The 17,565-nt window shown below is 45.2% G+C and overlaps 1 non-coding gene across 1 annotated transcript; it reads left to right on the top strand.

The window, feature by feature from the left end:
* The first annotated feature begins 3,472 nt into the window (after positions 1–3,472).
* LOC127483611 (U6 spliceosomal RNA) lies at positions 3,473–3,576 on the top strand. Its single transcript, XR_007910052.2, has one exon. It is a non-coding gene; the product is annotated as a U6 spliceosomal RNA (small nuclear RNA).
* Positions 3,577–17,565: the final 13,989 nt, after the last annotated feature.

Here is a 17,565-nt window from a genome sequence, read left to right as displayed (position 1 = left end):
CTTGGGACCCTGCACCTGCCCAGGAGAACTAGAGGAAGCTCCTGGATCCCAGCTTCAGATCGGTGCAGCTCTGGCTGGTGCGGCCAACTGGGGAGTGAACCAGTGGATGGAAGACCTCTCCCTCTCTCTGCCTCCCCTTCTCTCTCTGTGTAACTCTGACTTTCAAATAAATAAATAAATAAATCTTTAAAAAAATATTAATGGTAGTTGTTCTGAGTAATGGGATTTTAGATATTTAGATTTTTTCTTTGCAATTTCTCCTATTTTTTACATTGATTACTTATCATTTGTGTAACCAACAAATACTATATTAACATCCTCTCCTTTAAAATCCTTCTTCATCTTTATTGTTTACCTCAACCAAACAAACCAAAAAACATATCAGTACGCAAGTCCTACTTCTTACTAATTTTTAAAAATTTTAAAATTAATTTGGAAGGCAGACATGCAGAGAGATATAGATACAGAGAAAAACAGACAGAAAGAGATCTTCCATCCACTGGTTCACTCCCCAAATGCCTGTAACAGCTAGGAATGAACTAGGCTAAAGCTAGGACCCTGGTATGGAATCAATGGGTAGCAGGACCCCAAGCACCTGAGCCATCACCTGCTACCTCCCGTGGTATGCGTTAGCAGGAAACTGAAGTCAGAAATGGAACTGGGACTTAAGCCCAGGCACTCTGATATGGAATGTAGACATCCCAAGTAGCATCTTAACTGCAGGGCCAAACGCTCACCTCTGATATTCATACTTCTTAACCTAGCTCCCACCTCCCCACATTCTTTACCAACTGCAGCCCTCAACTTGCCAGGCTGGCTTACTGTGTGTCCCTTAAGTCAACACAGCTCTTGTCTTCCTGGATGATCTGGTCACTCTCCCTAAGAGCCACCCAAATTTTAGCTACCCTTCCATGCCCAGGTCTCACCACCTCCATGAAGTCCTCCTGCTACTCTCCAGTCTTCCCATACCTGCATCTTCCTCTTCTCCAATACTCTTTTTACATCACCAAGTCATTATTTCATGCTTGTCACTAGTGAAGCATTGAGCGGAACATGAAAACATTATGGCATGATCCCTTACAGGGAATTTTCTTGCTTATAGAAGAGACTCAAGGAGGAAGAGCAGATTTTTTTTTTTTTTTTTTTTTTTTTTTTTTTTTGACAGGCAGAGTGGACAGTGAGAGAGACAGAGAGAGAAAGGTCTTCCTTTTGCCGTTGGTTCACCCTCCAATGGCCGCCGCTGCAGCCGGCGCACCGCGCTGATCCTGGCAGGAGCCAGGAGCCAGGTGCTTTTCCTGGTCTCCCATGGGGTGCAGGGCCCAAGCACCTGGGCCATCCTCCACTGCACTCCCTGGCCATAGCAGAGAGCTGGCCTGGAAGAGGGGCGACCGGGACAGAATCCGGCGCCCCAACCGGGACTAGAACCCGGTGTGCCGGCGCCGCAAGGTGGAGGATTAGCCTATTGAGCCACGGCGCCGGCTTGGAAGAGCAGATTTTGAAGGCGACGTGAGACGTGCTGCCAGGACACGCGGTGAGGTGCGAGCATGAGGAGGAGCGAGACTGACACTCAGAATGTGCAGCGTTTGCTCCAGGAGACGCCTTCAGGAGAGGAAAGGGACCAAGGAACCCTCACACCCTACCTTTTAAATGAATCCTCTCCCAGCTTATTTTCAAAAGGAATGAGTTTATTGTAGAAAACTTAGAAAATACAGAAAGTCAGAAAAAAATCCACCATATCCTTTTTGTTTTTATTGTTATATATCATGATTTTAGTCTTTAAAAAAATGGCTGAATGAACTATCATTGTGAGCAGAAGTTCAGAGACTACTGGGGACACCTGCAACCCATATAGGAGTGCCTGGGACAAGTACTGGCTCCTCCACTTACAATTTCATCTACCTGCTGAGGCGCACCCTGGGAGGCTCAAGCACTTGCATCCCTGCCACCTACACGGGAGACTCAGATGAGTCCCCAGCTTCCAGCTTCAGCCTGCTTGGACCTTGGTTGTTGTGGGCATTTGGGGGAGTGAACCAGAGGATGGGAGCTCACGCGCTCTCTCTCTCTCTACTTTTCAAATAAAAAAGAAAAATAATTTTAATGTTCAGGCAAGTGTTTATTTATAAAATATTTTCTTTAAAAAATTTTTTTTTGAAAAATAGGGCTGTGCCAGGCTGAAGACAGGAACCAGGAACACTGAGTCTCCCACATGGTGGCAGGGGCCCAAGTATTTGGGCCATGTTCTGCTGCCTTCCCATGTGCCTCAGCAGGAAGCTGGATTGGAAGCAGAGCAACTAGGACCTGAGCCGGTGCTCTGATACGGGATGCACCACAAGTCTGCAATCCGTCCCCCGCCCCTCTTGTTTTCTTCTCTCAAGACAATTTCTATTTCCTTCAAGTGTGTTGCTTTGATATCTCTGACATTAAAGGGAACACTGTACATGACTCTTCTCACTTCTGACAACAAGTGCAGGGTGAGAGGTTGCTAAAGCCACCCTTAGGTTTGAAAATTTGCTTAAAGGATTTACTGAACCCATTTAAACTTCGGTTTGGAAAAATGAAGGATGAGAGGGTGTAGGCTGATGGGCCTTTGATTCCTGGTGAGTATGGGGCCACTTGCGGTATGGAATTCAGCCTGTGCTGCCATCAGTTAAGGGAGGTACAAGTCACAACACAATTTAGGATGATGGATTCAACCTGAAGGAACTAGTCCAGGCCGGTGTTGTGGCACAGTGGGTTAAGCCACCATGTGTGACACCAACCACCGATGTCAGAGTGCTGATTTAGATCACAGCTGCTCTGCTTTCAAGCCAACTCCCTGTGAATGCACCTAGGAAAGCAGCAGAAAATGACCCAAGGGGTTGTGTCCCTGCCACTCAGGTGGGAGATCCACTGGAGTTCCTGGCCCCTGGGTTCAGCCTGGCATAGACCTGGCCATTGCAGCCAGTTAGGGAGTGAACCAGTGGATGGGAGATACTCCCTTTTTTTTTTTTTTTTTAAAGAAAAGTAATTGGTTCAGGGCTGGCGCTGTGGCACAGCAGGTTAAAGCCCTGGCTTGAAGCGCCGGCATCCCATATGGGCGCTGGTTCTAGTCCCGGCTGCTCCTCTTTTGATCCAGCTCTCTGCTGTGGCCTGGGAAAGCAGTAGAAGATGGCCCAACTCCTTGGGCCCCTGCACCCCTGTGGGAGACCCGGAAGAAGCTCCTGGCTCCTGCCTTTGGTTCGGTGCAGCTCCAGCCATTGTGACCATCTGGGGAGTGAACCAGTGGATGGAAGACCTCTCTCTCTGTCTCTACCTCTCTCTGTCTTTCAAATAAATAAAATAAATCTTAAAAAAAAAAAAAAGAGAGAGAAAAGAAAAGTAATTGGTTCACTGGATGCATAAGAACATGCAAAATCAAGAAATAAGCTAAATACATAGTTCCTTAGTTACTGTTAACTGTAATTACTAAAATAAATGTAAAAGAAGATGTTTGGTGCTTGCTTTGGCAGCACATATACTAACACTGGAACAAAACCGAGATCACCATGGCCCCTGTGCAAAGATGACACTCAAATTCAGGAAGCGTTCCATATTTTTGTGGGTGAAGCAGCCCTAAGGATCTTCCTTTAATTCCTCTGGAGTAATACTGTACCATACTGATCTTTTCTTTTAGTAATAAAACATCAAATTAGGTTTAAAAAAAAAAAGAGAAAAGAAAATGTTGGGACAGATACTGACTCTGGGCCAAGCTTGGCGTCTGAGCTACAACTGCTAGCGTTTGGGCTTTCACCAAAGGGAATGTTAGTCTGAAACAACAGGTAGCAAAGAAGGTTAGGGAATGGAGAGGGGAAAGGGAAAAGCTAAGGAACTCATCCTAGAAGCAGAGAAACACTTAAATGGCTTGAAAAAAGAAAAAAGGATGAATTGAGATTGACAAGCGGGTAGGCTGAAAACAAAAGTCTTACTTAATGCACTCTTGGAAATTGTATAATTGTGATAGCTCTTGTTGGTTCTCCCAATTTTTTTCAAAAGATGTTATTTATTTATTTAGTTCATTTGTTTGAGAGGCAGAGTTGGGGAGGGGGTGGCGGTGCTGTGGCATGACAGGTAAAGCTGCCACCTGCAATGCCAGCATCCCATACGGGCGCCAGTTCGAGACCCAGCTGCTCCACTTCTGATCCAGTTCTATGCTATGGCTTGGGAAAGCAGTAGAGGATGGTCCAAGCCTTGGGCTCCTGCACCCGTGTGGGAGATCCAGAAGAAGCTCCTGGCTCCTGGCTTTGGATCGGCACAGCTCCAGCCATTGCAGCCATTTGGGGAGTAAACCAGCAGATGGAAGATATCTCTCTCTCATCTCTCTCTCTCTCTCTCTCTCCCCTCCCTCTTCTTCTCCCTCTCCCTCTCCTCTCTGTGTAACTCTGAATTTCAAGTAAATAAATAAATAAATCTTAAAGAGAGAGAGAGAGAGAGAGAGAGACCACCTATTGGTTCATTCCCCAAATGGTTGCAATGGCCAGGGCTGTGCCAGGCCAAAGCCAGGAGCCAGGAACTTCTTCCAGGTCACCCACATGAGTACAGGGGTCCAAGGACTTGGGCCATTGTCTGTTTCTTTCCCAGGTACATCATTAGCAGGGAGCTGGATCAGAAGTGGAGCAGCCAGGCCAAACCAGCATCCATATGGGATGCTGGAGTCGCAGGTGGTGGCTTTACCTGTTAAGCTACAATGCCGGCCCTTCTAAACACATTTTTATGGCTGAAACATAAAAATTACATAGAATATGTGGATCTTGTTTGGATACTGGTTTGAGCAAACAAAACTATAAAACGCCATTTAAAAATGTTTATTTATTTTCATCTACTTGAACTGCTGAGAAAGAGAGAGAGAGAGAGAGAGAGAGAGAGAGAAGGAGAGAGAGAAGGAGAGAGGGAGATTGATTTTCATCTGCTGGTTTACTCCCCTAAATATGTGCAACAGTCAGGGCTGAGGAAGAAAGAAGCCAGGAGCCAGGAATTCCATCTGAGTCTCCCATGATGGTTGCAGGGGGTCAAGCACTTGAGCCATCCTCTGCTATTTTCCAGGATGGATTAGCAGGAAGCTGTATGAGAAGAAGCAGAATAAACAAGCCTGGAGCCAGCACTTTGATATGAGATGTGGCATCCCAAGCAGTGACAACCTACTGTCCCATAACACTTGCCTCTAAAAATTCCATTTTTGAATGAATTTAGGACATTTGATTTTAGACTAGGTATTAGATGACATTAGTTTTATTAGTAGAGCTAATTAATATTTTAGTTACACAAAGAAAAATCCTTTTTAAAAATAGATGTCTAAAGAAATGATGAACGGGGGGAGGCTGGTGCCGTGGCTCACTTGGTTAATCTTCCGCCTGCAGCGCTGGCATCCCATATGGGCACCAGGTTCTAGTCCCGGTTGCTCCTCTTCCAGTGCAGCTCTTTGCTGTGGCCCGGGAGGGCAGTGGAGGATGGCCCAGGTCCTTGGGCCCTGCACCTGCATGGGAGACCAGGCGGAAGCACCTGGCTCCTAGCTTCGGATCGGTGCAGCGCGCTGGCCCTAGCGGCCATTTTGGGGGTGAACCAATGGAAGGAAGACCTTTCTCTCTGTCTCTCTCACTGTCTAACTCTGCCTGTCAAAAAAAGAAAGAAAGAAAGAAAGAAAGAAAGAAAGAAAGAAAGAAAGAAAGAAAGAAAGAAAGAAAGAAAGAAAGAACCGGAATTCCTTGGAAATGTTAAAATAGTACTGAAACAAAAATAAAGAAAAAAATGCAAAAAGGTGGTAGGTGTTTAGCATAGAGGTTAAGACTTCGCTGGAGAGGCTTACATCTCATTTCAAATAAAATGAAAATTAAAAAAAAGAGGACTTAAAAAGGATAGAACAGGGGCTGACGCTGTGGCGTAGGGAGTAAAGCCACTGCCTGCAGTGCTGACATCCCATATGGGTTCCGGTTCGAGTCCTGGCTGCTCCACTTCTGATCCAGCTCTCTGCTATGGACTAGGAAAGCAGTAGAAGATGGCCCAAGTCCTTGAACCACTGTACCCATGTAGGAGACCCAGAAGAAGCTCCTGACTTCTGGCTTTGGATTGGCACATCTCTGGCCCGTATAGCCATCTGGGGAGTGAACTAGTGAATGGAAGATTTTTCTCTCTCAATTTCTCTTCTCTCTCTCTCTTTCTCTCTGCACCTCTGCCTCTCTGTAACTCTACCTTTCAAATAAATAAATCAATCTTTAAAAAAAGAGGACTGCAAAAGGATAGAATAATTTGGAGAAGAATTCATTGTATTATTCTTTAATTGAAATCGTTCATCTTAAAAAATTTATTTGTATTTATTTGAAAGGCAGAGTCACACACACACACACACACACACACTCACACACACAGAGACTCTCCCATCTGCTGGCTCACTCCCCAAATGGTCTCAATAGCCAGCACTGGGCCAGGTTGGATCCAGGAACTCCATCCAGGTCTCCCATGTGAGTGGCAGGAACGCAAGTGCTTTGCCCAACATCAGCTACTTTCCCTGGAGCAATAGCAGGAAGCTGGATAGGAAGCAAGGAGTAGCCAGAGCTCAAAGCAGGCACTCTAACATGGGATGCAGGCATTCCAAACAGCAGATTTACTGGCTGTAGCACAAGCCCGCCCTAGTGGACGAGAGAACTGGAAAGTATAATCTATTTAGGAAACTAGAAACTGCCTGTGGATGAGCTTCTCTGCTGCCCTGAAGTTTTCTGTGCATGTGTGCACCCAGTTAACAGAGCTTTTCTCACACTGAAAAGCAGCAGATGGTCTTTTGAAGACCAATAGGAGCATTAATGATTTCTTAGTATTCTTGCGCCATAAGTGCAGGTGGCTTAAAAACGACTACCTCAGGTATGCACTCCACACCTGTGTTTTTGATTCTGTGGCTTTTGCAGGCAATCTTGCTGATAGGAGATAAAAGGTGTCCTCACAGATGGTTAATGTCCTAAGTTTCATGGGCAGCATTTGAATTGTGAATATTGCAGTGGTAAAAGGAGAAGAATGAAAATAAAAACCAGGAATGAGGGAGATGGGGGAAGATTACAGGCTCTGCTTGTACAGTCTCTGGTGAAGGCAAGCAGTGGAGTGTGGCTCCGAATGGAGCCATGTGTGGGGCATAGCTGCAGGTAGTAATTGCAATGTAGATAGACTCTGGCGCAACCGTGACCACCACTCACATTATGCCCATCATCTCCCAAGCCAGACGTGCCATTACGTAAGATACGCTCACTCTCACCACAGGGACTGCTGGCTACATAGAGCTCCCAGATCCCTACCGAAATGCCTGATGAAAATGAGGACAAAAAGAACACCTTGAAGCACAGAAAGAAAAACTCGAATTGGGTTGCTGCGGTTTCCTGAAGGCTGCTGGGGAATACTTCCCCTCGCTGCCCCTCCAGGTCGGGATCTACATGTAAACAAGTAAACTTGATTTTTTTTGTTGTTCTGAGTAGAGGAGTACACTGTAAAAGAACAATCAAAAGCATAGTATCGTAAATACACAAAAGAACAATCTAGTTCTCAATGATTGTTGTCAGGCCTCTGTACGGAATCATATGTGATACGTCTTTTTTTAAAAAAAGATTTATTTATTTATTTAATTTTTTGAAAGGCAGAGTTACAGAAAGGGAGAGGAAGGGAGGGAGAAACAGAGAGAGGGAGAGAGAGATCGTCCATCTTCTGGTTTACCCCCCAAATGGCGCCCCAAAGGCTGGAGCTGGCCAAACCAAAGCAGGAGCAAGGAGCTTCTTCCGGGTCCCCTATGTGGCTGCAGGGGCCCAAACACTTGCACCATCTTCAACTGCTCCCCAGACGCATTAGCAGGGAGCTGGATCAGACATGAAGCAGCCTGGGCGCCAGCGCTATGGTGTAGCGGGTGGGGCCACATGGGCACCGGTTCAAGTTGCTGCTGCTCCACTTCCAATCCAACTCTCTGCTACAGCCTGGGCCAATTGGGGAGTGAACCTGCATATGGAAGACCTTTCTCCCTGCCTCTCCTTCTCTCTCTGTGTAACTCTTTCAAATAAATAAATAATAAAATCTTAAAAAAAATAGTGAAGCAGCCAGGACTCGAACAGGTATCCATATGGGATGCTGGCACTGCAGGTGGTGGCTTTACCCGCTATGCCACAGGGCCGGCCCTGTGGTATGCTTTTATGGGACTGGCATTGTGGCAGAGTTGCTTCCTCCAACCTCATCACAAACACGTGAGGAATGCTTTGCTCTAGGACGCTTTGGTGTCCGTGACATCACTATGTGATAGGGATTTTTCCATAGCATTATAATTCTACAGGGCCACCATTGCATATGCGGTGTTGTCAGGTGAAACGTGATTTTTGTGGTTCCTGACCATACATGAGAGTATTTGCTTGGTCCCAAACTTCTGGTCAGAGCTCCCAAAACCCTTGTAACTTCCTGAGCCATGGACATTTCTTTCATGATAATGCAATTGGCCACTCAGCCCTCTTGTAGCCTCAGCTTCCACAACTGCAGATGGAAAATATTAGAAGCAAAGAAGTTATGGGGCAGGCACTATGCGTAAAGTTGCTGATTAAGACACCAGCATCCCTTATGGGAGAGTCTAGTTCAAGTCTGGGCTACAGAGTCCTGCTAATGCATCCTAGGAGGCAGCAGAAGATGGCACAGCTCAAAGACCACATCTCTTTGAAGTCTTACTGATAGCACCACTGACAACATATTTCTTTTCTTAGTTAATCCAATACATTTTATTTTCATATCAATGGCATCTGTTACAAGCATATTTAAATTTTTTAAGTTTTAAAAAAAGAATTACGTATTTTGAAAGAGTTACAGAGAGAAAGGAAGAGAGGGAAAGAGAGAGAGAGAGAGAGAGAGAGAAATCTTCTATCTGCTGATTTACTCCCCAGATGGCCACAATGGCCAGTGCTGGGCCAGCCCAATGCCAGGAGCCTCATCTGGGTCTCCCACATGGGTGTAGGGGCCCACACAATTGGACCATCTTTCATTGCCTTTCCCAGGCACATTAGCAGGGACCCAGATTGGAAGTGGGGCATCAGGAACTCAAACTGGTGCCCATTGGGAGGCCAGCATCACAAGTGGTGGCTTACCTCACTACGCCACAATGCCAGTCCCTATTTTTCAACTTCTCGAGGTTGGGTAGCATGTCCTACACATCCACAAATAGTCCAGCACAGCAGCTGCTTAGAAAGTCACTGCGGCACAGCAGGTTAAGCTGCCACCTGCAACGCTGGCATCCTGCATCAAAGTGCTGGTTTGAGTTGGCTGCTCTGCTTCTGATCCAGCTTCCTGCTAATATATCCTGGGTGGTGTCAGATGATGGCTCAAGTGCTTGGCTCCTTGCCACTCACATAGGAGACCCAAATGGAGTTCCTACTCTTGGTTTCTGCCTTGCCCTGCCTTGGCTATTATAGGCATTTGGGGAGCAAATCAGCAAATGGAAGATATCTCTTTGTCTCTGTCACTCTATCTTTCAAATAAATAAATCTTACAAAGAAAATTATATTATACACAGTTGGAGCTGGGTCGATCTGAAGATAGGGGTTTCTTCGAAGTCCCTCACATGGGTACAGGGACCCAAGCACTTGGGCCAGCCTCTGCTTCTTTCCCAGGCCATTAACAGAAACCCAGATAGGAAAAGGAGCAGTCAGGACCTGAATCAGTGCCTGTATGGGATGCCAGCACCGCAGGTGGAAGCTTAACTTACTACATACACCGCAGCACTAATCCCTGAAGTTGCTTTTTAAAAATTATTTTATTTAGGCCAGTGCCGTGGCTCACTTGGCTAATCCTCTGCCTGCAACGCTGGCACACTGGGTTCTAGTCCTGGTTGGGGCGCAGGATTCTGTCACAGTTGCTCCTCTTCCAGTCCAGCTCTCTGCTGTGGCCTGGGAAGGCAGTGGAGGATGGCCCAAGTGCTTGGGCCCTGCACCCGCAGGGGAGACCAGGAGGAAGCACCTGGCTCCTGGCTTCGGAATGGCGCAGCGCTGGCCGTAGCGGCCATTGTGGGGTGAACCAACAGAAGGAAGACCTTTCTCTCTGTCTCTCTCATTGTCTAACTCTGCCTGTCAAAAAAATTATTTTATTTATTTACTTGAGAGAAAGAGTCACTCAGAATTCTCCCAACTGCTGGTTCACTCTCCAAATGCCTGCAAAAGTCAGGGGTTGGCCAGGTGGAAGCCAGGAGCCCAGAACTTCTGGGACTCCCAGGTGTCCCAAATACTTGAGCTATCATCTGCTATCTCCCAAGGTACTCATTAGCAGGAAACTGGAATCAGGAGTGGAGCTGGGACTTGAACTCAGCACTGTGGTGTGGTGTGGAATATGGAATTGCAAGCAGCTCCTTAACCAACAGGCAAAATACCCATCCCTGAATTTGCCTTTGATAGTTTTTCTGACTCTTCCTCTCTGTCAAGATTCCCAGGCCATTTTTGCTTTTGTCAGAGTACTGAATATCAGTAGTTCTTTTGCTTCCTTCTATTTGCTCCTTTTGATCTATTGTGGGTTAGAAAGAGAGAAACCAAGCTTATTAGAATTATATGTGATTCCTGGGCCATGAGCCAGGGGGAAACAGGGCGACGAAAGAAAGATTACGAGACAACACAAAAACAACAGCCAAAAGGAAATAGAAGCAACCTAATGACAAGGGACTATTTTTGATATCAATCTTCACCTGCATCACGGTGGGAACTCCAATCTCATCCATGTCTCTCTCTCCCTTTGGGCACAAAAGTAGGGAATGTTTCACTTACCAGCAGGACTTCCTCCTCCACCAGGCCCTGGATTCTACAGCTGCTGTGGTGCCCCATCCATTATGAAGGTGCTGGGTGCCTGATGCATGGCTGCTGCTGCTCCAGGAATTTATACCCCACTGGACCTGACAGAGTGGTCCCAGCTGCAGGAGTAGACTCCATGGCAATGTGGCACTGTCACTGAACCAGAATGGCTCATTTCTTGGTGAGTAGAAATCAAAACTTCCACTGGAAGTAGTTGTCACCCAAGGTAATTTATTTGCAGCAAATAAAGAGACGATAGGGAATTGCTTCCAAAGCTATGGCTCCCTGAGCACGGGGAAATGAATATGCAAGAGGGGGAAGTTCTTGTCATCTCATGTAGGGGCAGGCACAAACCCACACAGGTGCAGTTCAGAGACATGCCTTTCCACGTGTCAGGTGTCATGGAAATGACATGGCTTAAACTCCTCCTGGGGTGAGATCTTGGCCTTAAAATGAAGGGTGACCTTTGGACACTTTCTGAGCCATCTGCAGAGGCATTGCTCTATTTTTTATTTGTTTAAAAGACTTATTTATTTATTTGAAAGGCAGCGTTTACAGACACACACACACACATACACACACACACAGAGATCTTCCATTCACTGATTCACTCCTCAAATGGCTGCAACAGCCAGGGCTGGGCCAAGTCAAAGCCAGGAACCCGGAATTCTATCTGGGTCTTCCACATGGGTGCAGGGGTCCAAAGTTTTGAGCCATCTTATGCTGCTTTCCCAGGCGCATCAGCAGGGAACTGAACCAGAAGTGGACTGGCTCAGTCTCAAACCGAGAGATTTTCAACTCCCATATGGGATGGTGGTGTCGCAGGTGGCAGCTTTTCCCACTAAACCACAGTGCTAGCCTTGAGGCATTGCTCTTGAGCTAGGGTCTGGACCCATTCATGATGGCTAGTGATTGCATCTCTCTCCTGAACTTAATGAAAACCTGATAAACAACTGCAGAAAATTTCAGGTGCTTTGGATGTTTTTGGGCTTTTAAGGAAGAAATGCATCATAGTTAAGACTTTTGAGGTGCTTGGGGCATTAGCTGGTGATAGTAGGTTATTACACTAAGGACCCCAAAGCATCTTGCCTCTTGCATCTGTAATCCTATGCAATGCGACTCTCCTACTCCCCCATCAAGATTAGAGGCTACTAGCCCATCTCTTGTTTTTGGGCTGCTTAGTGTCTTGCTTTGACTAGCAGAATGCCTTGGAAGTGACACTGTGTCACCTCTGAGGCTAGGCCTTGAAGAGCGTCTTGGAGTGTTTGCTTTTGGAAACACAGCCACCTGCGAGTAAGCCTGGGCTAGCACTTGGAAGACCAGGGGTCACACTTCGAGGAGTACAGCCATCCCACTCATTCCAGGTATCCCACTAGAGTTCCAGACTCTTGGGAGTGAGGACATTGCAGCCCCCTGCAAACCCACCAGCCTGGACTAAGAGAAAAACTGCCCAGCTGATCCCAGCCCAAATTACCAAATTGGGACCAAATACATGGTTCGTTGTTGGAAGTTACTGAGTTTGTTAAGGAGCAAAGGGTAACTGACACAGGAAGTTAGGAAAATCTTTGTCAGCCTCTGTAGTGTTGTGCCACATTCCAGAATACTGGCTAGACAGAAGTGATAAAGGTCTTGTTTTACTCTTTCTTGGGCTATGCTCAGTGGTCCCTATGAAACTGATTTTCATATCAAGAGGGAGATCTGGGTGCCGCATGCTGCCTGGATCCATCCCTGGCTGGACCTCCCTCTGAAGGTCACTGTGTGTCCACTGTGGCTGCTGCTCCCCTGGAACAGAGGGGTTGGTACTCTGAGGACTGCTGATGGAGCTCAGATTGTCCTTGGGAACCTGCACGAGCAGTGTAGTCACCTCAAAACCGCATTTCAGACCCTGGTGAGTTAACAGATAAAAACACTGAGTTTCTTTCTACACTGACTCCACACCATTGAAAGAGAGGAAAAGTGTAAGTGGTTTTGCGTTGAGCAAGATATTTCTTCTTTTATCTTAATTTTTTCACTATTCAGAGGCCTTTTTGGATTATGTCAGGATACCTAGATATATTCTAATTAGCTAAAATTGAGAAATGAGTGATGATCTCTGGATAAATTATTTTTGGTGTCAGAGGTGTCTCTTAATTTTATTTATGTCTTTGAGAGGCAGAGAAAGAGGGTTGGGGGAGAGCTCCCATTTACTGTTTTACTCTCCATATGCCTTCAGCAGCCATTGCCAAGCCAGGGCTGAAGCTGGGAGCCTATAGCTTTTCTAGGTTTCCCATGTGGATGGTAGGAGCTTGAGCATCAGCTGCTGCCTCCCAGGGTCTGCATCAGCAGGCAGCAGCCATCAGGAGCTGGAGCTGGGGACTGAACCCAGATACTCTGATGTGGGATGTGATGTCTTAATAACTAGGCTAGTGGGAGGGAAGTTATGGGGGGGGGGAAGCTATTGTAAGCTGTACTTTGAAAATTTATGTTCAATAAATAAAATAAAATAAAAAAAAAAACTAGGCTAGACACATACATTTTATTTTTTATTTTTTTTAAAGATTTATTTATTTGAAAGGCAGAGTTACATAGAGGCAGACACAGGGTGGGAGGTGTTCACTTCTTATATGGCTGCAACAGCTGGAGCTGCACTGATCTGAAGCCAGGAGCCAGGAGCCTGGAGCCTGTTCCAGTCTCCCCATGGATGCAGGGGCCCAAGGACTTGGACCATCTTCTACTGTTTTCTTAGGCCATTGCTGGATCAGAAGTGGAGCAGCTAGGACTTGAACCAGGACCCATATGGGATGCTGGCACTGCAGGTGGCAGCTTTACCCTACAGGCCACAGTGTTGGCCCCAACACCTATATTTTAAAAACTAGAATTTCAGGGCCGGCGCTGTGGTGCAGTAGGTTAATCCTCTGTCTACGGCGCCAGCATCCCATATGGGTGCCAGTTCTAGTCCCGGCTGCCCCTCTTCCAATCCAGCTCTCTGCTATGGCCTGGGAAAGCAGTAGAAGATGGCTCAGGTGCATGGGCCCCTGCACTGGCATGGGAGACCAGGAAGAAACAACTGGGTCCTGGCTTTGGATCAGAGCAGCTCCAGCTGTTGCGGACATCTGGGGAGTGAACCAACAGAAGGAAGACTTTCTCTCTGTCTCTCCCTCTCACTGGAACTCTACCTCTCAAATAAATAAATAATCTTAAAAAAAATAAAAACTAGAATTTCTTGTGGTCTTCTTCTTGCTCAATTATGGAGGCTTTAGTCAAATGAGATTTCATTGCTAGCACAATATAAAATGTTTATATATATTGATATATAAAATTTATATATAAAATGTCTCTGTCCTAGCTTTTTATTCCAGCTTCCCACTAATGCACATCTTGAGAGGCAGGGGTGATGGCTGAAATACTTGGATCTCTATCACCCATGTGGTAGACCTGGACTCAATTCCAGGTTTCTGGCTTCAGCCTGGCCTAGCCCTGACTGTTGTCGGCATTTGGAGAGTGAATCGTGAATGGAGTCTCTGCCTCTGTGTCTGTCTGTCTCTCTCTCTCTCTCTCTCTCTGTGTCTCTGCCTTTCAAATAAATAAAAGTAAATAGATAAAAATTTTATTTTAGAGTAGGAATATTGGTACAAATCAAGTGAAATTTTATTTAATCTTTTTAAAAAAATTTATTTATTTATTTGAAAGTCAGAGGGAGAAGGAGAGGCAGAGAGAGAGGTCTTCCATCTGCTGGTTCACTCCCCAGTTGGCCGCAATGGCTGGAGCTGTGGTGATCCGAAGCCAGGAGCTAGGAGCTTCCTCTGGGTCTTCCCATGCAGGTGCAGGGGCCCAAGGACTTGTGCCATCTTCTACTGCTTTCCCAGGCCATAGCAGAGAGCTGGATTGGAAGTGGAGCAGCCAGGACTCGAACCAGTGCCCATATAGGATGCTGGCACTGCAGGCAGTGACTTTACCCACTATGCCACAGCACTGGCCCCTGAATTTAATCTTATTTACTAACATATCTGTAAATCTGCCATCAAAATATTAGTAAAGGACATAATTGTAACTAGTAATAAAACAAATTTTTTTATTTTATTACTTAGATAATAAAAGATTATGAAGAATATTTTGAAAATGCAGACAATAAACCATTTTTCAAAGAAAATAAAGATCACTTGATCTCACTGCCAGAGATAGTTGTTAATTTTTTTAGTATGTTTTTCCAGCCTAGTTTTGTATAAGTTTTCATTTTGAAGAGTGCCTTCAAAAAATGTAATGCACATTATTTCACCCTCTCCAATATGTATTTAATTCCAATCATTAGGTTAGACATTGCCACAGAGGAATTGTGTTCATTCTACCTTAGACAATTACATAATTTATATTGATTGCTGACTCATCATGCTTTGAGATGAGGGCAGCATTCAATATGTAAGACCAACACATTTTGCTGTCTGAGCCCATCATTCTATGGTGGAGCCTGTTCACCAAGAAAACACAGCTCATGTAAACCAGAGGACAGAAATAGATCTGTAGCCTTCAAGTCAACAAACCAGCCTGCCAGCTGACTAGGTTTTCCCTCTTCCGACTGTAGGCTATGTGGATACTGGTTGGTGTTCTAAGGGAAGTGAATATCACACCCTAAGAATTATATTTACTCAGCCTGACTCACGTATGCTTCAGCAGTCACCATTTATTGAAATCCAAAATGAAATGAAGAAAGTGGGCTAGCTACTGGGACAGATGGCTTTCATTAGACTCAACCATTAATCTTGTCCTGGTTATTTACTGGAATGTGTTAGATTGCAATGTTTCCTTAATCTATTGACGAACTATCACCTCAGAATATGTCACTGAAGTAAAATAGTTGTTGATGTATTAATGAAAACCATCAGATGGACTAGAAGCCCCCCTTTCCCACCCTGAATTAGGCCAATGAAGAATTTATTTGAGAAGAAATAATGAGTTGCTATAATATCAGATTGCACAACCTCTTTGGAGCAGTTTTTAATTTATTTTTATTTATTATTATTTTAAAAAATATTTATTTATTTGAGAGGTAGAGTTACAGAGAGAGAGAGAGGGAGACAGAGAAAAGTTTTCCACCCTCTGGTTCACTCCCCAGATGCCACAATAGCTGGAGCTGTGCTGATCCGAAGCCAGGAACCAGGAACTTCTTCCAAGTCTCTCACATGGCTACAGGGGCCCAAGCACTTGGGCCATCTTCCACTGCTTTCCCAGGCCATAGCAGAGAGCTAGATGGGAAGAGGAGCAGCCAGAAGTTGAACCAGTGCCTATATGGGATTCCAGTGCCACAGGCGGAATAGTAGTTAGCCCACTACACCACAGTGCTGGCCCCTGGAGCAGTTTTTAGGGTCACAGAACAAAAGGACAAAGCTGTGTGACTGACCTGTTAAATTACAGAGTAGTTCTAATTCACACCCAATGGAAATTTGAATTTTACAAAAAAAATTTAAAAGGATAATTCTTCATTTTTTATAAATGACTCATCATAGAATTTTTAAACATATTTAATAAAATTATTTATTTATTTACTTGAGAGAGAGATAGGAAAAGGTACAGAGACAGAGAGATGGAGAAAGATCCCCCATTCACTAGTTTTCCCCTCAAATTCCTACAACAGCCACAGTTAGGCCAGGCCAAAGCCAGGATTCTAGAATCAATTGAGGTCCTCACCTGGCTGACAGGGACCCAACTGCCTAAGCTTTCACCTGCTGTCTCCCAGGGTATACATTCGCAGGAAGCGGGCTCAGGAGCAAAGACTTGAACCCAGGTGCTCTGAAGTGGAATGGGTGCATCTGTCTTAACCACTGCTTGTCTTAACAACTGACTAAATTAGCAAATCTGTCTTAACCACTGTGCCAGATACCCACCCCTGCAAGCTTCTTAATTATAAAAGCAAGCATTCAGCTTTCCTGACCCCCATCCAAGGCCCTTTCCTCTGCACGTGGAATGACAGATGACAGTCAAACACTTATCACAGCCTGTGCACTGGCTGCCCAGAATGGCCGCGAGGTGTCCTCTAGGAAAATATGTGCCTTATGTCAACTCCCTGTAACACAACACGGGGGAGTCTCTCTAGTTCTTAGAATGGGCTGTGCAGATATCCTGTGTATTATTTTAGGGAGGCGTTAATGACTAGTGGAAAGAGAATAGGAATTACTTGTTGTTGGGCTGTCACTGGCTGTGACACCTCAAATAAACCACACAACTTCTCAGTAGCTCATGTTTCCTCCCACTTAATGCTCAAACATCGTGCAAAGTTGTTATGAGGATCAACAAGGATCAGAAATGCAAAAGCCCTTTGAAAAAGGACAAACCATTATACAAATGCAGGAGATTTGCGAAATACCTAAACTTTCAAGAAAACAGGTTCCAGAGGGACATCAGCTAAGATCTATATACGTCTTCCATTTTCTTGTAATGTTTCATACTAAATCTGTCTAGGAGATTGAAAACATGACATTCTATTGCTTCATTTTTACACTGGCATACTCAGTCAAAATGAAAGGTCTTTGGAACTTCTCTTCAGAAACTATTAAGAACTTCTGTTTAATAAAGAAATGATACATCGGTAATCATTTCCTTGAGATTTTATTTCTTTCTAGAATATAAGGCACTATTTTATAATCATTTAGATGAATGAAAAATTTTTCAAATCATGTCTATAAACAAGAAATTCTCCAGTGAGTTTATTCTTCAGCCTGACCTACACTTCTTTCACATGTGAATGGTGAAGACCTAAACCCATCCAAGGCTGGGCAGCATTAAGCCATTGTATGGAAGTTGG

The sequence above is a fragment of the Oryctolagus cuniculus genome, chromosome 13 (assembly GCF_964237555.1).
Source record: "Oryctolagus cuniculus chromosome 13, mOryCun1.1, whole genome shotgun sequence".
Classification (NCBI taxonomy): Eukaryota; Metazoa; Chordata; class Mammalia; order Lagomorpha; family Leporidae; genus Oryctolagus; species Oryctolagus cuniculus.
Note: the sequence above shows the minus strand (reverse complement) of the source record. Positions and strands in the feature narration are given on the sequence as shown.